The sequence below is a fragment of the Hyalella azteca genome, unplaced genomic scaffold (assembly GCF_000764305.2).
Source record: "Hyalella azteca isolate HAZT.00-mixed unplaced genomic scaffold, Hazt_2.0.2 contig11532, whole genome shotgun sequence".
NCBI lineage: Eukaryota > Metazoa > Arthropoda > Malacostraca > Amphipoda > Hyalellidae > Hyalella > Hyalella azteca.
In genome coordinates this window covers 59,499-85,131 of record NW_025941525.1, presented here as the reverse complement: position 1 = coordinate 85,131, position 25,633 = coordinate 59,499, and the positions used below count along the sequence as shown (strand labels likewise).

The 25,633-nt window shown below is 40.7% G+C and overlaps 1 protein-coding gene across 1 annotated transcript in view; it reads left to right on the top strand.

Annotated features, from left to right (window-relative positions):
* LOC108670659 (RING finger protein 44) overlaps positions 1-25,633 on the top strand; it is a 48,186-nt gene that overhangs the window by 6,059 nt on the left and 16,494 nt on the right. The window lies entirely within an intron of this gene.

Sequence of the window (25,633 nt, the reverse complement as noted above, 5' to 3'; positions counted from 1 at the left end):
TCTGTTAATTGTCTATTGTTTTTATGAACAATATAGAACATGGAAGCATGTTCATGAGTGGTGCGACACACGCGCTGAGGTGCACCACGTATCGTTACGATAGATTACTTTAGCGGCACCTAAAAGAGACGCAATTGTCGGGTCAGGCCCTGTACTATCGATGCGCCATCATGCCATGTCACACTGGCCATATCACACGGTCAGTAATGACCGCCCCTGCCGTGCTCACTTCCAGTTCCGTCCATGCCGTTAGCCAAACTCTTACATTTTTTCAGGGCTTGACGATTGTTGAGCTTGATGGTCGCGGTACTCGAGCATTTTTTGTGGTTTTGTGATAGCAAAACTATGCACTTTTGTAGACATGGCGACTGCCGAACTGTTGTATTTTTGTAGGCTTGTTGATGGCAGAACTCGGACATTTTTAAAGGTTTTACGGGCAGTGTAGCTTGCAGAAACGACACGGTGAACCTGGCAGCTCTGCACCTCCTGCTCAGAGGCGTGAGGCAGGATACCTGCACCTCCTGCTCTGAGGCGTGAGGCAGGATACCTGCAGTCCTGCACCTCCTGCACAGAGGCGTGAGGCAGGATACCTGCACCTCCTGCTCAGAGGCGTGAGGCAGGATACCTGCACCTCCTGCTCTGAGGCGTGAGGCAGGATACCTGCAGTCCTGCACCTCCTGCTCAGAGGCGTGAGGCAGGATACCTGCACCTCCTGCACAGAGGCGTGAGGCAGGATACCTGCACCTTCTGCTCAGAGGCGTGAGGCTCAGCGAGCAATCAGCAGCACGTCGGCTGCAGGCTTATCTGCCTTCGAAGCCTTCAAAACGCTCACCGCTAGGCTCGTTGTTTGCTCCTTCACATTGAGTACACGACGTCTATGATAGCAGACAACCGCGCTGCATGCATCCATGTAAACCCGTTGTGTTCCAGGCTCTTTTACACAAAATTTTGATGGTTGACTCTACCCTACTGATCAATATTCCTTTAAAATGATTGTTCTCCGATTGCGATTTATGTAACTTGTTATTATTTATTCGATAATGCAATAATTTAATTTATGATAAAATATGTATGCCGGCAGCTGTGAAATAAGAACTATAAATTATGATCAAGAGAAGAGTTTTGCGCATTTCTGTTTGATTTTAATACCTGAATAAAACCAGGCCTACCAGGATTTGTGGCACACAGGCAAAATTTTATCTTTAGCTTCGTACATGTCGATTGAATATCGTTCATATGGCCACCACACAGCCATGAGTGATGGTTCACATCTGTGTTGTGTTGACTCGTGTATTGTGTGTTGACTCTGTGTGCTGTGTGTTGACTCGTGTGTTGTGTGTTGACTCGTGTGTTGTGTGTTGACTCGCGCGGCGCTGCGCCAGTCCTCTTACCCAACATGCGTATTGGCATGGCATGTGTGCTTACCAACATGCGTATTGGCATGGCATGTGTGCTTACCAACATGCGTATTGGCATGGCATGTGTGCTTACCAACTATACGCGTATTGGCATGGCATGTGTGCTTACCTAATACGCGTATTGGCATGGCATGTGTGCTTACCTAATACGCGTATTGGTGCAGCATGTGTGCAGCGGCCACCCCTCCCCCCTCGCTTCACGCAATGTCGCAGCGAGCCAAACGATCTTATTGATACTCGCAGCACTGGAGGCTCGTCTCCAGTATCTCCTCTATAATATTACTAACTAATTCGTTCATCTCTTGCGTTATTGTGTCCTACTGACATAGTTTTCTTGCTGCTTTGCCTATGGGAGGAATACGATTGTTTTTTTATTCAGCTATGCTAAGATTGTCGCGTTTATCATACTACTCTGCCTCATTGCAAACTATGATACACTTTCTCGAATTAAATGTTGAACGTATCGCATGATTACCCGCTCCCTGCCAAACGGGCTGGATATTATTGTGATGATGGTGTTTAACTATGAAGTGAATGGGTACCATGAGTCATGGGTAATTCCTTTAAACGTAACATTAATCCAAATGTCCGTAAGAATGTCAAGGCGCAAAAATTGCCTTTTAAACTCCTACAATTAATCTGTTAGTTTATTTATTCATGTGACACTAGAAGTCCTTCTCATATTCATACAAATTTTAGGTTTCAATAATCTCTAAAGACTTATTTGCATACTGTCTGTATTTATTGCATCAAACTGGAAAGTAAAATTAAAATTGATTATAAACTGGTTATAAATTAAAAAATTTTTTCATATGCTATAAACATTGAGCCCTTTTTAGGCCATGCAAGCTAAGGTTTTAACCCAAAATAAGCACTGTTATTTTGTAAAAGTTTACTCGTAGATAATAAAGCGATAGACCTGCATGATAGCGTTCATGGCTGGCAACGGCCACTGGTTCTGTCGAGCTAACAACACCAGGTCATGGAGTGCGAACTTGCAGCCTGACACTGGCGTTAAACACCGCGAGAAGTGGCCGACTCCTAAAAATTACTTTGTTGTTGTTTTTTATTTGTTTACTGAGGATGTTTGGGGTTGTCCCCCATGTCCCTCTTGGCTCAAAAAAAATACTTTGATTCGGTGATTCGGGCAGAAACATTGTAAGATGTGTAGTGTTGAGTGAGAAATTATGCAGGAAACACGACTGGAACTGCGAGCGTTGACAGTGTGATGCCGCAGACCGCACATGCAAGGTACAGCTGCACGGTCAAGCATTCACAGCTGACATGTGCTAGAGAGTCGCGCACCAGGCCATCGTCCGACTTCCGGTGTGGTCTCATCTTCATGCATTAAATGTACAGGGTGCGGCGTGGGAACTTACTCTTTTAAAAAAATCACAAAGTAAAAAGTATTAAAGATAGCGTTTTAATTCTTTCTTTTTTACAAAGAGCTACATTTAAAGTTTCGTTGGGTTTACTTACAAGTTTAATTCTTGAATATTACATCTCAGAGACTGCGAACGCGCGCTCCTCTCTCGACCACTGCATGGTCGCAACTGAACTGAGTGGACGAAAAACTTCATAGCCCGCGCACCATATTGCGCATGGCGCCACCTTCCTAGGACTAATGGCCGCCACGTGGCGCGCAATTCAAATAAGTAAGTTCCCGCGCCGCACCCTGTACAACTTTTACGTCATCACCAATTGAAGTTAGACACTTTCATTAGCTATATTGCTTAGTTCTGGAGTAAATTTTGTTTTTGATCGACATACCAACTTTGTTTGCTGGGATTTGGAATTAATTACAGGGGTTCAGGTAACCAGGTTATGTACCATGTTTAAAAAACTTTTTGACCACAATGTTCTGGCATTGCTTCCATTTGTGTCCCAACATGCAATTTCGCCGAACGACTGGTGCTCCAGACTATTGCCTCTCGAATGTGCTGACGACATTACTATTATTCTAATTACTACTCCGTCTTGACTTCAGTGAATCAGTATGAAATTTTTTACCGAGTTTTAATCTGGCGGGAGTTTGTTCGAGCGAAATCTACTCCCCCAGCAATTGTTCGACCTCGCGCAATACAATAATCGCAAGTCCCGAATGAACTAATGCTATTTTCCTTCTAAAAACTCCATTTCATATAATTAAACGAAGAGATTTGATCAAATTTTCTGCATTCGTGAAAGTTTTGTCTGGGTTATTCTCCGCAACAGTGGCCCAACATCCGCCAGCCGGCTCCTGTCTGCTGTGGGCTGGCTGCTATCTTCGGTTATCCGAGTGCAACGACCGTCGTTGTACTTTGTGACAGATTTGACCGGTAGTGGCTGACCACTCAGGCTTAAGGGTCGAGGTTCTATATGGGAACATTATTAGTATCGTGAAGAATTCTTATGAAATTTAATGAGTGCAATCTTTCAATGGCCTGTTATTTTGTGTTATTCTGTTAGCACTGTCCAAATTATGGCAAAATCTGAAAAAATAGTCCTATTTGTTCTGAACACAATGTTCTCTTGGCTTGAATGTTTTCGCTATCACGCCTATCAAGTGTGGGATCACTTATGATCGATTTCCTCTTATTGGGAATCAATCGTTCCTTTGGTCACGTGCGAAGACTTTCACTTCATCCTCTCATTGCGGTTCATGTAAATTGAACTCTTGTGTATAATTCCCATGCATTTGTGTTCTCTTCTCGGCCAATTTCTTAGCACTTGAGCTGACTATCCTGATCTTTCTTCAGTTATTTATTCTAAGATTGAGAGGCCTTAACTAGAAACTGTTTACTATAAGTCGTGCTACTAGTACGTACTGAATTTTGAGGTAGATTTGACATAGAATCATTATAAATTATACGGTGTACATATGTGTTCATGACATGATCTTTGTGAGCGGCTGCCAGAGAAACGTGAAAGTTGGGCCAGCTTGTGTGCACGTGGTCTACATATCATACTGCTTATCATACAACATTTCGCACAAAATCGAATGGTGATTTTGTGATAACAATTTTTGACATGCATAGTACCTGTAGTATACTGTAAATTTGTTGATGCTTATAATTTTTGATAAATTTATAAACTAATTTTTTTAAAATGACCTTTTCATTTTTGCTGGTTCAAAAAAGCTATATGTTCATACATGCACAAATCTTTATTCAGTACAGTGGAGTAATTCAATAGTTTACTATTGTAACAGAATACAGAGTTGAAACCCATCGCTCGTAATCACGCGAGCTGCATGCGCTACTGGATACATCCGATCATAATCCCGCCACGTGTGCCTCTTTTGTTTAAGTTTCAGTTCATTTTTTTATCAGTTTCTAAAATTCTGATTGCAGAACAAAAGAACTCTTGTTTAAGGCCGACACGATTCAGTCAGTTGTCTCTTCGTTATTCATGCATTGACCATTGTTCAGGTACCCAGTAAGTGAATCTCTATGAGTTTGCACCCGCGCATATACCTACTTAATTTTATATCATTCGTGTTATACGGTATATTTCAAGAACGTTCTTTTTCTAAACCTTTTCATGGTAAAAATGTAAACCAAATTAACTTTTGATTATTGTTGGCCCAGCACGAGGACTGAGTTACATTAAGCCTTATTACAGGAAAATATCGAAGAGTAGGAAATGAAAATGTATAATAAATGATTCCTGAGTTTGAACGTCCACGATGAAGTCCGAGGAAATTCATATGTAAAAACGTCGTTTTGTGATGAAAGTTGCTTTGCCACATCTTTGCCAAAATTAGCTGCATCTCATGAAAAGCCAGATATCATCTTGAGTTAAGAACTGTGATTGATGAACGATTGTTTCCGTGAATTTCCATCTCTCAGGTTATCCTGATAACTATGATACCATCCTGCGCTTGCCGGTGTCGCAATCACGTGAGCCTTTGTTGCGTAAATGTGCCATCCTAGTCCTGTTCAAACTTTGGCTACCCGGCCGACCGCTCGCTATCTCACGCAGCCACTTACAAGCCAGCCCGTATTGGCATCAGGGTTGCCCGGCGTGGCCGTGTTGCGATCTGCCTCTGCTCGTCTAGAGTCTAGAGCCCGGATCTGAAAATAATCGCTCTGCCTCAAATCTGCCCGTCAATCACCGCTTGTTATACCCGAACAGAGACGCCCTGCCCGCCTACCCGCTTGGGTTAAATTAAAACTTACTGAGCGATTTCTGACAGCGGTTAGGTTTTACAATTCCTATAGTCCGTATGTCGGAAACTAATGTAAAACATTGTAACGGGTAGTCAATCACAAATCGTTTAAAAATAATAATAATATAATAATTAAAAAAATAATTAGAATCCTCGAAATACTTGCGCTTGTTCTCTAGGACCGTGGAATCGGATGCGTGACTGAGCCGTTATCTCCAGGCTGCTTCCGACATTGTAATGCGCGGTGTTCTGCTCATAGTCTTATTTGTTCATGAGCTCACCGGCCCTTATATGAATCCATCTGCTACTGGAATTGTTTACATTACTTATGGTAAAGAAACTCGTTCAAAGATATCGCTATTCAGGTTTATCTTGCATGCCGCACCCGGGAGAGTGAAGCCACTATTTCCTCAGGCATTCTAGTATTCTGTGTGTATTTTTGTACCTTCAAATGCGTTTACGTTATGAAGTCGCAAAAACCGTCGGTTTTATTGCGCTTTTAGCTCAGGCTGCTCGTTGTAAGAGATTCTATTTGCATTTGAAAGGCATGCGTCATTAAACTCGATAACGTTTTTTGTAGTCCTTGGTTTCACTTGCATTGCTTCCGAGGCAGCGCTCAAGGACGTTGTCCTACTTCAACCTGTATGTTTTGTGCATGAGCTTACTTTTATAATGTGATTTATTTCTGCCACGTGACAGGCACCATGAATCGTGTATCCATCTATCAGTATTAGTTTATATTGATTGATATCGCTATTTCAATGCAAAAAGTGCCCAAAAACTGAGCAATGCATTTAATAAGGTAATATAGTAACAATATATTAAAGCCAAAACCAAGACGAACCACGAATATCTTCTCGTCAAAATATTTGCATGAACGAGCTAACAAGTTTCAAGTGAATTAACACTACGTATTTCTACTTGAATTTCCATCTGGCACGCCGCTCTCGGTTGACAGAGAACTCCTGCTTTGTTCTGTTTTGGAGCATTTCCTGGTATTTGCTTGAATTAGCAAACGAGTTTCAAGTGAATTAACACTACGTATTTCTACTTGAATTTCCATCTGGCACGCCGCTCTCGGTTGACAGAGAACTCCTGCTTTGTTCTGTTTTGGGGCATTTCCTGATCCGTGCGTAGTTGCGTTGCTCTGTCTCCTCTCCTCTCCTTTGTGCAGCGTTACCGCACCTGTGCTGCTCTCGGGCTTGCTGGTGTCGCCTGCGTCTCGTAGTGTCACGACTAGCTTTTGCCGATAATAATTAACTTGAGGCCTTCGCTTGAGAATATTTTAATAAGACATATTCCTTTGGCGAACGGTTGTTTAGTAATTGACTTTAACATCCACGAATTAGAGTTAATGCCGGTATAATTTGCGTGGCCTTTCACCAAGCAAGAATGACAATTGATTTAAATGCCACAGTGCAATTCCTAAACAAAGGTGCAAATTAAGTGTTCATTTATGTGCAAATATCGCGTTACTTTCAAGTCATCTAGAAGTGCGCCGCCGCCGCTGGTAGTAAAGCCGACGTCTGCTCGTGACTACAAGAGACCCGCTGGCGCTGCTGCTATCTTATCTACACCGCCGCGCCGTGCTACGCTTGTATAGGCCTTGCTAACCCGTGTCTGTCCAGTGCACCCTCCCGGGCAAACTTTAACCCTCCATCTCCATACAAGGCTCAGTAGCAACCGCATTGTATTTCAATTACAGTATATTTAACGGGGTTACAACACATTTATCTTGCCAATTATTACGTTAAGTTTGACCAATTTATACTCTATCCATATTTAGTAATACTTTGAGTATGTATCATCCTCGCTTATATGTGTACTTGCGACTAGACCTGCTTTTTCAATGACGAACATATTGGTGTATGATCTGTGTTGTATGCACACCTGTGAGAAAGTTTGTGCTCTTGAAGATGAATTTATTGCATCAGTGAATGAATGGTCACGTTTCTCGTCATGATCAAAATTGCCTCAAAAATGAGTAAAAAAACGCAACTCTGGAATAAATTTATGATCGATATTATCCTACCACAATTACGCTTATTCCACTCTACGCGTTTCATTCATTGACGGAAATGTCGAGGCGACGATCCAGGATAAGGTGTGATGATGAAGCTTCAAAACTCCTCATTACTCAGAAGTGGAGCGTAATTTGGTGACTAAGCGATTTGCTGTAGTCTCATCAGCCGTCTGTGTACGATTTCTGCTGAAGATGTCGATCATCATCATCTATATATACATTGCACACAGGATGAGCGTAAGTGGGCCTGGGAGACTGTGGCTTCAAACCTCCAAATTCCCCAGTTGAGGTTCGGCATGTGTCAGTTCCGCCACTACAATAATTCCACAGAACAGCGGTATGCAACAGCCAGCTTTCTCTGGGGTCACTCGGCCGCCATCTGGCGCTGCCTTCTGGCCGCCGCTGCTGCTGGACCACGTAGCGCTTCCGGTCGTGTCAGGCACTTACTGTATTTTACCTTCTATGTCTCTGTAGTTTTTTATTTGCCTAAAACCACGTAGGTATTATTTGCATGTGAAATAGTGGCCAGTATTAATACGAATTAAACTGTCTATATAGCACTTTTGTATTGAAGGACTGGTTCTGCTTCAGCTAACCACTGTTGCACACATGCTGTTTGGAGGCCACGTGGCTGGGTTTTTTTCTTTCAGTATAACGACTCGTAAGGCCCATTCATGACAATGCCTGTTAAATGACATATATACTGGTGTAAAATTTTCTTATTCAGACATTCCATTGATCATTTTATTGTTTTGACGTCAGCCGACCGACTCTCTACTCAATCAATATATCAGATTGAATGCGTACCGAGGTATTATATTTCAAGAGTTTCCGAAATTTCTTCATAATTTGCATGCTTTATAAAACAGTATTTTTTCCTACTCGAATATGAATTATCATTTCATATTCGTTTGTTGCTTCTCTCTATATAGAGATGGTTCAATCCTCAATTCTATATATGGTTCAAGCCATATACATATGTATAGGATTGAACCATCCATAATCCATATATCAATCTATATATATATATATATATATATATATGGTTCAATTCTTAAAAAAATTATCGATTCTTGATAGTCTTGTCGTTTACGCACATGGTTGGTTGACTAATTGCTTAAGTTAAGCTGGCAGCAGAATGCCAGTCGCTGTTAGGTATCAACTATAGCTATATAGGTGCAGTTGAAAGCTTCTAAGTATTAACTCGGCGCGTTGTGTTCAAGTTGCGTGTAGTCGTTGAACGAGGTTAGCTTTAACACGCTGCTGGGCATTAAAGCAGAGAATGCGGTGTGACGCGAGAATTTGTTTATTTTTCCCTATTCGGACACCAACTAAAATATCCTTGTTAGGGTTGATGCGTTCCAGTTAATTCCGTACTCTATCTTGGTTGCAGGATTTTCATTTGGTATCGCCAGCAAGGCCGTATCATAGTAATTCATTCTTATCCGGTTGATTTCCTTAATAACTAATCACGTTAATCGTTCAGAATGCAATATTGCTATCGTGATTCAAGTCTCTACAAATTTTATGAGCAGTTGCCAGATCGTTTGCGGTTACCCGGAGTCACTCCCGAGTCACCACAAGGCAGCTTGATTTCAGTGTAGCCATAATATCATTCATCACGCGAGGTTCTAACCACTGGCTGTGCTGGCAACGCACGTAGATTAATTGCCAGAATCGAGCACAAACGCAGCGCACAGCAATCAGGGCCCATACTTTGTTAAGAGAGTTAAGTAAGTAAGAGAGTTAGAGAGCAAGTAAGTTAAGTAGGTTAAGAGAGCGTAAGTTCATCAGCCAATCATTGACGGCCTTTCAAGCAAAATCTACCAATCATAGACAAGAAAATAGAGCGTAAGTACTTACGTTCACTTAGCCAGTTTTCTGGGAGCTACGTCGCGACGTTGAAATGTCATCGCGCGAGCCTCGCCCTTTGCGGCGGCGGGCGTGGTGGCTTCGCGCGGCTCGTGCTCAACATCTAGCAGCATCTAGATTCTAGGCGAGAAAACCATCAGCTTCGGGCTCTGTTTCACATTTTTAATCCTTTTTTGTAGTATTTCTTGCTCTCATATGTCTTATTTTATTGAATATTATTATTGAAAATGAGCTGCAGGCTAATATTGAACATTTTACTTCTTACTCTAGAACTTTCTCATTTTACTCCGCTCTATTCTAAGACTGGTTGATTGTAAATAAGGTGCACTTGGTAGAGTTTAAACATTTTTCTCATGACCAAGTTAAAATTCCGACTTAGGTGTTTAGTTGGCGGCTGAGAATGCTAGCCTAATAATCAAAAATCAAATGATTACACGAATTTCACTACGCTACGAAAACCTCTGAAATTTACTGCCAACTTTATTTCAAATCATCAGTTGACCGAGTTGTGAAGCAATGGTGATTGAAAATTGTCAAAATTTTAATCTTCCTATGAAGTTCTTAATCAAATTATCATTTATGTGTCAAGTGTTTGTCAGAGACGCCATTATCTGAGGAGAGCTCAGCCTCCTTCATTGTGAAAGGCTGGCCGTATCATTTGACTTGTGTTGATAGTCAGAAAAAGCAGAAATATTCTACACTATCTCAACTGCATGTTGTTGAAAATAGGCAACTTACAGTTAAAGCTTTTGGTGATGCTTTAGTTTAGACTTTTCAATTGGTGCTTCTGATGGTAATGGTTGTTGGGATAAATGGCTGACTGAGATAAGAAATAAGCCTTTAAGATTTTATTCTTGATGATTTTCAATGCATGGCAAGTGCCGCTCTGTATGAAAACTAGTGGCCTGTCGTGTCGACAACATCACAGAACTAATGGAATACATGCATCAATTTGGCATCATGCTGACCCACGAACCGCGAGTCAAAGGTGCATAGCAGGACTCATGCTCTGGGCGTGAACCCTGCTCTGCAATGTAAGCTTGGAAAGCGTACGACCTTGTCGTCTGGAGTGTTTGCTAGACCACGTCAATGACACCAATGTTATTCTTACGGAACAATGTGCGCGGCTGTTTGTATTGTGCATACCGCGCTGTCTAGTCGCCTAGCCCATCGAGATGCAGTTGTCAGAAGGCTCGCTTGCTTTGTGTCTGCTCGCTCTCTTTATGTTCGGTATCGACGAGTTCGATAATGTTGTCTTTGTCAATAGCCTGTCACTGCCTATAAGTAGTCTTTTATCTTGTGCCGCATTGCAAATACTTTATGTTCGTTAAGTGGATGTCCCTTGGTTTTAGCGCACTTCTGTAGAGTGCGTGCCTTTTGTGCTGGTTATGTTCGATTTCTTTTCCTCCTATACATTAAAAGTCGACATTAAAAAATATCCGTAATAATTTCGGCAGAAATTCGTAAGGACATCATTAGTACTTTATAAACATTAAATTAAAGGGTTATTATGCAATACAACTAACGTTGATAGCCACAGCCGTAGCGTTTTCTTCACATCGCTTTATAAATATTGTAAACCATGTGTTATATATTCTAAAATATTATATTTTTAATTACATCATGTATTATATTCGTGTATAATCGAATGTTTCAGGGATTTCCAATGCATTGATAACAAGATAAAATTATTGACTTGGTACTCGTATACCATCATATTATACCATGACCGACTATATTGTTCTTCAATCTAATATTGTGATTTAATTGATAATTGATCTCTCCATGGGATTGATTAGTCAGCTCAGTTAACTTTACAGTCTGAGTGGTAGAATAGCTCCACTTGTAATGCTATTCCTACCAGCGTTTCAATGACAGGGAGCGGTAGATGGTAAAACGTTTCTTGTTATCGTGCTGCTATGCTGAAGTTAGCAGCTGAAATGGTCTTGTGAAAGCGACGTGTGACGTCGATGTGGCGTTATTACTGTAGAGATGATGTCTTGCGCTATCGTGTAGTTAATTATTACTACGCTTAATTGTTCGTAGATGATGGACTCGACTGTTGGACATGCATGCATCTTACGCTGGTGAAAGGAGGAAATGTTGCACGAGTATAAACGAGTGTTTAAAGATCATGTTCTCTCCACCTTCCTCTTAGTAACTTAACCATTCCTGAGATAAATGCTTCCACCTATGTGTTTATTTGTGAACTTAATTTTCTGTCACTTACGTCGATTCGTCCGTTCAAAAATGTTAAAAATATTTCTTGAATTACTTGCAGCATTTTCAGTACTTACAGTACGTACAATCACAATGACCCTGTGTGAGAGTTGCCATTGTTAGTCCGAGGTGCATTTATACTTATTTTCTAATGCCTAGGAGCCATTTAAGTGAGCATAATAATTATTATAAGTAATGTAAGGAAGCCAGCGTAAGCAGGTGGTTGGCGCAGACCATACGACAGGTCAGCGGTGGCCGAGGGCGAGTCCTTGGCCTGCGCAGTGCGGCCAGGAAGCAGCGGCCGCGCACGAATTGCTGGTCGCCGCGAGCTGCGCGGTTGCCGCGTCGCCGCCAGCGCGCTCAGCTGTCGCCCTCCATCTGCTCGCCGTCCCGTCTTTTGTCGGCCGCATTCTTGCCCTAAAATTTATCCTTACTTATTAATGGGAGAAATTTACGAATATACCGAAAATTTTCATGTAGTTGGGTGTTGGTATTAATTGCTTTGATTTTTGCATATGTTAATACTCATGTGCTAGGAGTTGTTTTGGCGGTCTGTGAACCAATCTTCATTCGTTATGGTTTTCCACTGTTACTGAATTGTCTATTTCAAATATTTCAAAATGTCTTCATTTGAAAGTTGTGAAGTTGTAATATTTTGTTTCATTCTACACGAGTTGCTAGTTCTTATCCAGTCCGTTACTAATTGAAAGCTATACTCTGGTGATAACATTAAGAGTTTCAGTTGTCAGAGTCTGGAAATAGCTACAGTGATCGTAACTGCGCAGTCTTCACCTCCCATTTGCGTAGCATTTTAGAGCTGTTGGTGATAAACTCCACGTGAGCGCTGCTGCTGTCAGTTGCCGTGTTAAGTTCTTACAACCTAATGTATATATATACTTGGTGATGGATTACGTATTGTGCTGATATTCAGTTATTGTAATTTAGCTTTGGTATTGTAATTGACAACAGACCTGAGTACGTTAAGCTGTTAAGAGTTTCCGATGTGCATATATATAAATGCGACAGCGCTATGTTATGTTTTCTACCAGGTTTACCTCGTAATATTTTTGCATACGGGCATCATAATTGCTATGGATTGTTTCATTTTCGAAATTAGCTTCGTTTTGAAAATCTAATGTTGCTCGTTGTCAATTTATTTATTTATTCCACTTGTTCGTGATTTTTTCATCAGACGCCTCATGAAGTATATTTTTTATGACGATCTAGAAACTCCTGTCATAAAAATTTTTTATTATAAAATTAAATTCAAGTTTTCTGGAAGGCCGCTCTGGTTTTTTTAATGTTGATTCTTTTCCTTCAAGTTCATCAAAGGTATTTATACTTACTTATTTGTTCTTTTACTCTCAGGCAAGAGAAAATCTTTCTCGTTTTTTCTTTGTGAGGGACAAAGTAATATCAGCGTGGACGTGTAGGAGCGTATGCTTTGATGCTTATATATCTGTTTTTTTTAATGGAGGTCATTTCATGATTCATGAAGCAAATAAAATGGTACAGAATAGTTACTAGAAGGCTATCAATAGTTTTTTAGTAAAAAGCTGTGTGCAAAATAGAACAAATTTCACGCTCAAGTGCCGTGTTAACCATGTCCCACAAACTGAATTGTTTGCTGGATTTTTCCATCGCTTGCATGGCTATAACTGTTGACAGTACGTATTCGTTGTAGCTCGGTGCGGCGGTACGAACAATCGCATGAGCACTATACGCATGGTGTCTTGAGGTTGAGTTTTTAAACTCAAGTATTGCCTTCTACCTCATGCAGTTACAGCTCGACGGCGACTCTGTGATAGTAAGTCTCATGGAAAATGCTCCATTGTGTTTTTGTCTCGGTATATTTTTATTTGTGAGACACGGATTTGCGTAGCCAAGAGCCCCGCCCTTCGTTTTTGTGTGCGTGTAGCCTGATTACATGAAATCAACTCCATTCACCCGATAAACCAGCTTTATAACTGTGCGTTTTACTGCCACTTATCACGTTTTCCATCATTTTGCCTACAGTATGTTGATTAGAATTAATGACCATAAGGTATAAAATTATCTATATAAAATCAGGATTTGTTTTTAATTTTACGAATAAATTATGCTCTTTCTCGCGCAATTCATCGAAACATTGTGCACATCTACCCCGTTGGGTCATATTTGAATGTTACTATTGTAGCGTGGGTGCATCTATATGACGAGAATTGGATAAGAATGAATGTTACTATAGTAGCGTGGGTGCATATATGACGAGAATTGTATAAGAATGAATGTTACTATAGTAGCGTGGGTGCATATATGACGAGAATTGGATAAGAATGAATGTTACTATTGTAGCGTGGGTGTATCTATGACGAGAATTGTATAAGAACCACTGCGCTGCAGTGAGGCGTGGGACTCCTGTGATGTGCGAGCCAAGACGTTCCCCAGGAAGCGCACGACAGGAGCTACAGGACTTCAGAGAACACTTTCACTGCACGACTGCGGCTCCTTGTGTCGAGATCTTCTTGCTTAACTCATATAAAATACTTGCTTTAAGGATTCCTATTAATAGATGACGAATAATCGTTTCCGGAATGATTCACCCTACTTTGGAATGGAGATGTATCTTTTGATTTCTTTGAATAGATATTGTTTTTTCGCCTATGCGGGACCGTCTTTTTGTAGAATAATTTTGACCGTTATATAGTACTGCAATATCACTTCCAAATAAAATACGCAACTATCTTAATATCTGTTCAGATAACAATCGCTCATAGTATGGGCACATTCTAATGTTGAATTATTCAATACATAAAATTTTCCTGCTACCGTAACTTTTTTCATTCCCGTGTTTTGTTTCACTACGATTTTCTTACTCCTCGAAGTGTGCAGTCATGCGCTGGTGCTTGCTAAGCCTCTAATCTTCCTTCAATATTGCGGTTAACGTGTTCTATTTTATACATTATGACTGCGATCAAATTAAATCTCAGAGTAAGGTATAACGCTGTTATATCAAGGCATATAAAGGGAAGTACGCAATTATATAGTTTATAAAGCATTTAGGATATGTATGTCCTTGCATTGACTCAGTCCTAAGTTTGTTGATGACATAACGAAGAATGATGGTTACTTCGAAAACAATTTTTCCTTCACCCATCAACATGTTCAACTGGACACACCATCAAACCTAGATTTTTTTCCATTTAGCTATATTTCGCCCTCAGCCAGTTTCATTACATAGACAAGAGTGTTGTGTTGAAGCTGAGCGTGACAGGTGTGGTGCGTGGACACGGCAGAGCAGTACGTGGCTGCTGCCTTTAGGGTGCCATAGGGAGCTCGTGACGGGAGGAGGGAGTGTGGGATCGAGCTCATAACGCTCCCTAGCTGCTCAGGGATTTGCTCCCCTCTATTGAGGCTCGTTACGGCCATGCCTGTCTCCCTCTCCCCACTATTACGGACCCCTTCTATCGCCACATCAAGCCGTCGCTGCTGCATCCCTTCCATCGTATGTGTGTTGCTCCCTGTACGCATTCTTGCTTCGCTGGAAAATTTTTGTTCATGCTCTCATTTGAATCAATCCATGCTGCGTTGACAGTTTTTCTTGAGAAAATTCACTGTTCTTAGTTGTACAAACTCAGTTACTGATAATACTGAGACTATTCACGTGTATGTTTAGCAGTAGAATGCGCTCCGGAACTTCAAAAATATACAGTGCTATACAGTGTCCAATTTTTCTTTAGCTTTAGCTTATCTCACTGTGATCTCGCAGTTAAAGATTACGCGACTGAAAATGATTGTTAGCTATTATGTAGATTTAAAGAACGTAGTGTCTTTGTGTTGGTGGTATACGCACCACGCACACGTACTATAAAGTATAAAGTGTGTAGAAAAAGTGTTGGTGGCAGACGCAGCAAGAACGTGAAGCGAGAGAGCGCGGCCCGTAGCCAAGCTCGCTCACGTCTCCCCTTCTCAGGCCGCCCCAACACCGCCTTATCTGGCTCGCTCCGTGCTGCTCTGCTTGTGCTTAATTCATCCCCTGTATCCTCCGGTGCCTTCGTCTCATATCTCCCCTCCCTTCGTCTCATATCTCCCCTCCCTTCGTCTCCTATCTCCTATCCTTCCGTCTACTATTTTTCTCCTTTCGTCCTCTATCTCCTCTCCCTTCGTCCCTATTTCCTGCGAGCTGAACGTACCTCACCGTACCTCAACGTACCTCGACGTACCTCAACTTACTTCAACTTGCCTCTACGTATCCTCTCAGTTCTGTCGCAGGAAGGAATCGGTCGTGCGTACGATACGTGGCTTTTATATTCTGGCGTGAGGGCAATTAAAAGTATTACAACGTTCATGTATTTATTTTAGGATTATTGATGCAGCGATTCTTTACTCTTTTGCTCAGTCGAGTCTTCGAAGCCAAATGTAACGAGAAAAGGCTTTCAGTTGACGAATGCCTTCGTAATTTCAATGAATTATTAACCCGGTTGACTATTGGCTGCTTGTATTTCAAAGGTGCACTGATATATAGCACTTATATCACTAGTTCCTTTTCCGCCCGAGCTATGATTCATCTGAATTGGTCATGTATGCTGGTCCTGTCTGCTCTGCTCTGTAACCTCTGCTGCCGCTGCTGCTGCTGCTGTTGTTGTTGTTGCTGCTGCTGTTGTTGTTGTTGCTGCTGCTGCTGCTGCTTGTATGGCTGCGGCTGCTTGTGCTGCTGGCACCTAACCACCCCTCTTCCTCTCTCTCTATTGATCGGTGAGGCCTCGCTCTCCTTCTCGTGTTTGTTCCTCTCTTTTCACGAGCCTCTTCCTTTCTCTTCTTTCTTTTCTGTTTGAAGGCGTCATACTCTCTTTCGATACACTCATAGATCGATGAAATTCGTTTGTAATATTCTCATCTTGCGACGGTAGAGGTCTCTGATATGACATGCTTGTCACTCGCACTTGCAAGCGGCGTTCATTGATCGTGCTTTTGAACTAAACTTACATGGCTGCATGCATGCGTGTCGGTGTATGCACGCCGTCTTCTCATCGGCAAATTCTCTTCTACTGTCAAGTAGAAGCGCGCTTGATACGAGGGAACAAAAATAACATCATTGTATTAATATATTATCATCAATTATCTGCATTTTCGTTTTGTTTTAATTCGCCTGAAATTTTGTTCATTTTCGATACTTAGATCGATTTTGTTTAAGTTAGTATACATTGTTATGTAAACATTATATGGTACCGTTTTTTTAGAGTCAGCGAATATTTTACTTTAAACTCTTTCTCAAATGCCATGAGTAAAATTTGGGCTGCTGAATCCCCTACTATAAAATATTTCCGTATAATTTATTTGTTCGAACATTGGGCATATAGAACTCGAGTAATGATTTAATTCTGATCACTTCTTATCCTAGAGCTCGAGTGCCGCGTTCTTAAAAATCTCGGTTTATTATAATGCTCAGCTGCTGCAATATTCTTGATTTTCATAGAATTATAGTGCTGGGCTATCCCCTGGAAGCAGTTTAATGTTCCCAATAGTTATCGGAGAAAACGCACTGTCATACATAAATAAATACAGATTAACGTCTACAAATTCATATGCACCATATCCATTTCATCTTATAAGAAATCTAAAGTTGAAGCTACTTTACAATTTTTGAACAGTAAACGAGGTTATACAGAATCTATCGAAACTAACGCTAATACGCATGATCTCGTTTGCTCTTACTGTTGCAATGGTTGTTGCTGGGATCGAAGATTACGGGAAATCTTCATAAGCCGCCATCATCATCGCCTTACTGCACGCCCGCGAAAGCGAGAATTTCGACGAAATCGTTGGGTGTGCCAAATTACTGGAGCAACTTTATAGGCTGACACACGGCGAGATAAGGACTGAAACTCCAACAAGACGAACGTCGATGCTGGCCGTTTAAGACCTTGAAAAATGGTTCAAATAAATTCCTTTTAGTATTCGATGCGACATCAATGCCAATTATTTCGCTATAGTAAAATGCAATGTGCAAGAAGTTTCCACGTCTTGAAAGGACAATTTGCCGAAGTCTAGGGCCATACTTTCAAAACTCGCTAAGTGAACGTAAGTACTTACGCTCTATTCTCTTGTCTATGATTGGCGGATTTTGCTTGCGTGGCTGTCAATGATTGGCTGATGGACTTACGATCTCCTAACTTTTTTTGAAAGTATGGGCCCTGGAATCGAACTTGTACTCCACCACTTGCAGTCCAGCGCGCAGCAAAGCCAGTCGCCCGCCAACCGATGCTGACTACTTCTTCCTAGCGCGACAGTCCGCACGTCTGCGTAAGCGTGACGAGGATTGAGGTTCCGACATAACAAATTTTTCGGAAAAATAGCACTGTATTTTTCCGCCGTTACCCGCCGTTTCCCAATAAATTTTCCGCCGTTACCCGAGTGTAATTTTAATGTCTTGCCGATTTCTACTGAAATCGACCGCGGTCTCGTGGTATTCGAAGTTCAGAAGCAGTTAATATTGGTTTTGCAATAATCTTTGTACACAGTAAATTGATTGGTTACAGGAGAACCATGAGCATGATGTGATCTGAACTACCATAGATGCATCCGACAGAATCGGTTTGTTCTTTCATGTTTTTTTTTCTGTTTCTGTTGGCTCTACTCCAATTTTATCGAGTAAAAATCCTAGTACGGATTCAGAAACAAATTTTCCTGTGCCGTGTACTGCATGTAATCATCTGTCTGCAAAATAATGCTAAAATAAATTGTTTCATAGAGCACAATGACTGCTTATCTCTCACGTCACGTCAGATTTCGATTCCAGTATTTAACAAACTACGAAATTGCGCGTTTGTTCTGATGTTGAGCCTAAGTTCCCCCGAGCTATAGGAGGGTCGGTACCGTAGCGACTTGCAGAAAAAACGTCCAGTAAAACGTGAGCTGCGTGGGCCAGCGGAAACCTGACGGATTACAAAAGTTTTTACTGGTGAGTGGTTGTCCCCCACTCAGCCTCCCCAATTCTGGAGACTGTTAACAACTCTTTCGAAGCTGTTGCGATGCACCAATAACATAGACTTTATTCGCAGTAGGAAACTTGTAACAAAGAATGTAGGTTATTTTTTAAAAATTAGTACATTAAAAAATGCAACATCGAAGGAGGATATGTTGCATAAGAAAATATTCGGTGTTGTAGAACTACTATTACGGATGTTAGCCTCGTAAATGTAAGACAGAACGTTTCCTCTTGTATCATAAAGTTAGGCCTCATATCTGGTCAGACTGGAACCAACCATTCATGTTTAAACTTGCGTGTGCTGTGCACGTCTTCCACTCGCCGAAATAACACGTGGAAACGTTTGTGGATTTATATTCAGTGGTTTGTGCCGTGCTAATCTTTCGATTCCGCATTTGAAAATTTCGCTATTTATTCGTTGTTGATTTAATGATGTGTTTAGGCTAGGGTCAAGTGTTGTTTTTAGAAGTATCACGTACAATGTTCATTGTAGAGCTCGAGCATCCTGTTCCTTCGGTATTAATGGCGTATATCACCCTGGTGATGTGTTTCTGCTGACTTTATATGTAGAAATTTGGTGCAGTGTTCCTTTAGTTCAATGTTTATTATGTTTGTATTAAATGAAAAGTCATAAAATTGAATGAATGAATTTTATGTTTATATTCATTGAATGTTTATATTCAATGTATATTATATCGGGTGCTGTGTTTCTGAAGTTTAATGATAAAGATAGATCTTTGAGGCCTTGTTGCTGAAGCTCAGCTTTCATTTTGATGCATGGGGCCGTCTTCCAAAAGTTGGGTGCGTATTGTTGAGCTCGGGTGCCGAGTTCAGAAAGTTCAGTGTTTCTTGTTGGGCACCAGTGACGTGTTCCTATGATTCAGTGTTTATTGTAGAACTCGGGCGATGTTTCGCAACGTCCCCTGCTAAGGGAGGGACCGGAGTGCAGAACTATTGCTCCCTCTCAGCAATGCTGGTGCCCCCATGCTCGCTTCTTCTGTAGAGACGCTGCCTGTCGCTCCTGTGGGAATTATTTGCGCAATATTGGGGGCTAGTGAATGGACGGTAGTTTTGAATAGAACTTGACAGCACGCTGTGTGCTGTGGCTCAGAACTGCTGCTACATTTATGCTCGTCTTGAAAATTTATTAGAATCATTTTCTTGCAGTGGAAGAAATTTTAGTCAGCATGTAGAATTGAGGTCAGGCTAATGAACTAAACCGTTAAACCGCCTGGAAAATGAACTTTAGTGTTCAATCGTATGTGCCACAATAGTCACACTGGTAGGATTTGCACCAAATCAACAGTGTTCCGTTAAAATGAATTCTAATCAATTCGAAGAACCATTGCTGAAGATCAGGCGATTGCGATCTCAGCCTCTGCACGTGGGCTCCAACTAATTTTTTCTGCATCAATGTTCGTGAAATTCGATTATTTCTCTCTTTGACATGCGATCAATGGTGAATTTTGCTTTGATTCTCTAGAGGTTTTTCTTTGTGGCGTGTTATTCTGAGCGATTAGAATATTAGACGAGTCGATCATTAGAGTTAAAAAACACAAGGCATGTTTTTGGGTGCTCTGGAGCCTTGAGTTGCTCTTTCACCTGGACCTAGTGCTGTGGTTCTTTTCGCAATGCAATCGTAAAAGAAGCTCCAATTAAGTAAGACGATAGGGTAACGTGAGTTCCAAAGCTGCAGGGTTGTAACTGAAATGGGAGTGTTTTTATATGTCAGATGCTTTTTTGTTATAAGGTTATGTTATGTTTGTTATGATTATGTATAAGTTTGTTCTTGAGGTTATGGCATCGCGATCAGATTGTGCTTCATTGATCGAATATTTCTGTAAAATAAAATGGAATATAGAATCTGAAAAGGGTTTAGAAAATCTACAACAGAGTTAATATAATTTAAAGGTTATTAGGTGATTCTTACTACCGAATTGATCGTATATTTTCTGATTTGTCGTTGTTGATTGGTGGGCTTATCTAAGAAAATTGTTCTGTCTTTAGCAAGTTATCACGCTAAGACGGCGAAATGATATATGAAAATCAGGCGACGATTCCGACCCAGAACACAGATTTGCCGGGTCTTTGTAACGACCTGCCTCTGAGGACGTGGGAGCTCTACAGCACATGTGACGGCACACTTCGCATACGGCGCTTGAACATGCAAAATTGTGCCATTCTAAGGGCTGTAAGTTCTGAGCAACCATAGGCGTTATAATTGTTCTTGTGTATATTTATGTGGTGTATGTACTATGATTTGGTACTGTGGTACATGAGTTGTGTGTGTGCTCAAGAGCTGTATTGGTTGTTGCTTTATAGCAACTATATGCTTGAGATGACATCGATTGATGTCTGTATTTATAATTCTACCAATATTTATATTGAATTACCACATGGTTTTCGCAATGCAGTTTGATGAGATTTGTATTAGCAAGTACAAATTTCTGAAAAGATATAGGTACATTACTACAGATACAGAAATGACTTTCGACGATCATGGCTTCATGGGGTCATGGCTTCAGCCGGGCGTTGCTTTTTTTCACTTCAATGATGTCGAAAATGCTTGTTTCTCAATTGTCTTCGTTAAATATTACACATTTAAACCTTCAGTTTGCTTGCTTGCGATACGTGAAGCTATACAGAATGTCCCACGAAAATGTCCCTAACTTTTAATTGATTCTGTCTTAAATTTGCCCAATTTGCTTTTGTAGTGTTAGAAACTGTTTCTATTCGTCTATATATAATTTTTGAAAATTGGTTGGAAACCCATTTCACACTAATCGATTTACGGAAAGGGGCAGAAAAACCATATAGGTATATGTTTAATGGAACGTTTTTTGTTTTCTTCCTTATTTTGTTACTTAGAAATAAAGCAAACTTACAAATTCAAAAGCATAAAAACATTGTTAAACACAATTTTATTAAAACACTCATTGTGAAAAAAGATAATTTAATTGTTTCGATTTAAAGTAAAGATATTAAGAAATCGTTAAAGTTTTTGTGAGAAACGTTGTACAATTTTCCCTGGGATATTATGTTAACGTTGCCTGACGCTGCGCCCCGTAGGGTTTCCTGGCATAGCTTCAGCGAAGCTGGAATGAATCGTGACCAGAGAGCTGGCCAGTGAGTGCTGCGCCTCGCCCTCACTGCCCAGCTCTCTGAGTCACTCTGGGTTTCCCCTCCTCCAACTGGCATCATACGCACTACGCAGCCTCTCTTATTAGCTACTACTGCGCTCGGGTCGTAGCCAGGATACCTATTTTAGCGTTTTTATGGCGAATATTTTTAACGTTTTTATGGCGAATATTTTTAGCATTTTTATGGCGAATATTTTTAGCGTTTTTATGGCGAATATTTTTAGCGTTTTTATGGCGAATATTTTTAGCGTTTTTATGGCGAATATTATTGGCGTTTTTATGGCGAATATTTTTGGCGTTTTTATGGCGAATGAAATCTTATCCGTGCTGGGGAGAACATTAGGCTACGGCTTGCCACCCTAGGCTAACCTCCTACGCATTACTCGAAAGGATTCCCTTTGCGCTCCTATGTAGCCTAATGATTTAATATTTGAACTTGTAATTCTCTCGATTTGAAATTCGATGAAAATTTTTCTAGTGTTGCAAATAACCAACATGAACAAATTTTGAGCATAAAGTTTTTTTATGCTTGATATTGCATTTGATGTTCTTATTATTCGTTGACCTCATGAGTCACCGCTCCCTCACTCCCCTGTTCAGGCGCCTCGCTCGCGTGGGCACGCACGCTTTAGCGGTGGTATACCAGAGCCTAATATATTTAGCCAAAATTTCCTACGAGTGTTATATGTTGATTCCAGAGCCACTTTTATAACACTCAGAACTGTGAATTCAGTCGGGAAAAAAATTGATTATAATTCTAAAGCAGGTCTTTACGTATTTTTCATCATGTTATTGATTTAGTTGCTGTCGATGTACATGAGCATTAGGAAACTTGCGTGGACGCTATTAGTAGCTGCTGGTCTGGCAGGCTGGCGAGCCGCTGTGGGCGCCGAGGAAGTTCTTTATGTGAGATGGCAAACAGCAGCGCGACGCACGCCAGGATAAATAAAGCGCTGTGGGAGAAATGGTGAGAAAGAGGAGGGTAAGAGCTGGAACGGGCGTCACAATTATTAGGAAATGTAATAGCTGGCAAAACGAGATTTAACACGTTGACCGATTGCTTCATCTCGTACTATTATTTCATTTGAAATATTATTATGAAACAAAGTTGTCAGACAGTCATTTTCCGGACAAATTCCTCGATTTAGTTTTTTCAATTGCGTTGCCCGGCTAAAATATAAGATAGGGGGTACTTCGTAATTAAATTTAAATAAAACGGAAATGGAATTTTCACATCGGAACCTACAATTACACTGGTATAAATTGAGTTATATGACATGTTGGCCTTTTATGTTCGCAGACTTGGCCGTTTTTTAGGCCATTTGACAACCCTGAATTATGTACCACCAGTCAACCACCTCTTGGAGAATTACACTTCGTGGTACGCATATGTACCACTTCGGAGTCAACGTGATAAGAAAAATTATAGACATGTGAAAAAAGGTGGGAATACATGGACAACGAGGGAAGTAATGGGAGGAGGAGGTACTTAGAACAAACTTCCAATGTTTAGTAATATTTTTTAGAAACCAAGAGCTCGTTCATTGCCATCGCATGAACTTGAACCTTCTTCCCTCAGGCAGCGCTGCGTGAACGCGCTCATGTGACGGCGTGGCTTTTCCCCTGATGCAGGATTGCCGTTGTTGTAGATTACTCATTATGCATCATGATGAGAAGTCTACACAATTTGATGAGAAGTCTACACAATTTGATGAGAAGTCTACACAATTTGATGAGAAGTCTACACAATTTGATGAGAAGTCTACACAAGTGAAGTCTTCTCATCAAATTAGGCATCGTTTGCAGTATCAAGTGAAGCTTGTCATCAACGCATGTAGCATCTATAGTATTAACTAGAAAATTACAATTAACGATCGGAGTATTTGTAATATCCGGTGGAAATTTGAAATTGTGATATCAAACATTCATCGGGTGATGCCAAGGTGTATATTTATTTCTATTTCTTAGTCCATTTCTATTTCTTAGTCCAAAGAATGTTAAGGAAAAAGATTTTTTCCTCTAATTCACATTAAAACTTAGACTTGCTCCAGAATTGCATTCGCAATTATTACATTTAATTCTTGAAAGCATGTTGTCTTGCTTTCTACCTGTCATAGTTAGTGGGGCAATATAGTCGGGTTCACCTCAGTTGGACTGACAAGTCCTTCGAGAGGTTTTCTCGAATTAAATTAGACTTTATTGGTTGCTTTAATATTTTTTCTAACACACAATGAGAAAAGCAACCTCGGAAAATGATAAGGATTCGGCTTGTGTTCTAACGGATCAAATGCTTTAACCTGGTCTAAGAAGAGCTAATTTATCTGCATTTCATTGAAGACATTTTTATGCTTATCTCTCTGCCATACTGCTTCAATGAATTCCCTTATTTCGAGTACGATTCTTTTCGCAGTCCTACTTTCATATATTAGGTTTGAGTGTAATTTTATACCTTATATTATTAAAGAAGACAACATGTCTTCTAACGATAATTTTATTCCTAATATGCGCTCTAATCAACTATAAAAAACACAGCGAAGACTAAGTTTCGACAGGATGAATGAGTATTTGCTTGAATTAAGTTCGTCGCCAGCGACAGTTTCCACACGATGTGCTCACGCCAACTATAGCGGCCGCTACTTGTTCCTCGCCCCTCGTCTTGACGCCCGCACTGCCGCCCGCGACACCTCAACTTTAATCATTTTAACTCTAGGAATCTTAATTTCTCTTCGCTATCGATTTCACGCGATGCTTTAATTTTGTTTATTTTATGGCTCATCGCGGCTTTTGTCAACTTTACTCATTTTAACTCGAGTAATCTTAATTTCTTGTCGCTAACGATTTCACACCATGCTTTAATTTTGTTTGTTTTATGGGTCATCGCGGCTTTTGAGTGCAGTTCCAAATTGTTCGAACTCTTTCACCAAATTTTATAGATGATTTTTATTAATAAATAGCTATTGGGACGCTTCATGTCGGTGAAAGAAATGAATACAAACGTGAGACTGTGGCTAACGAATAGCAAATGTTCAATAGTCAGGTTTAAATTCACCAATGCTTGCCTCTCGTCATTTCTGATTTAACCTCGGCACCGCAAATTTTAGTTGCACTAAAATTTTCGATAATATTTTATCAATGAAATGTTTTTTCCGGTTTATTTGTAAACCTAAAATAGATTCATAGGCTCATTCCGCCCGGACACAAGCATAGGCTCATTCTGTTACTACTCGATTTTGCTATCAAAACCTCAGGATTTTCGTCAGCATACAAAGGTTTTAGCAATTATTGAGATTGATAATTAATCACGAGTTAGATGTGAGAATCATCATGCCACTGCCTGAGCGTCACAACGAGCGCGCCCTGCCGTACGTTTGCCTAAGGGTGGTTGGGTGCCGTTTTAAAGCCGAGGTCTCAACTCGCGTTCCCGTTATTTTGACGCTGATGTTGCACCGGCTCCTTCTAGGCCCTAATTTGGACTGAAATCTGGTCTGCAAATAAAGTGTGTTCAGAATACTATTAATGTCAAATCTATTGTTCTATTGACTTATTTTATAGACTACAAGTTGTAATTTTTTCTATTAAGCTGAGGCGTTAGGCTGGCCTTTGACGTGTAACGATCTGTGATACACGAGATGTTGTGTAGTACGTATGTGTACGCGTAAACTCACTAGTTCTTGGAGCTGGACAGATGTTTTCTACATGTTCCTTGTAGTGCGCTGAACTAAAGTTGGACACTTTTTTAGTTTATACTCTAGTCTACATGTCCAGGCTTCAAAACTGTTCAGTTCTAAACTTTTAATGAAGGTTTTGTAGCTGAGGTATAAATATTGGATCTGTGCCCAAGAG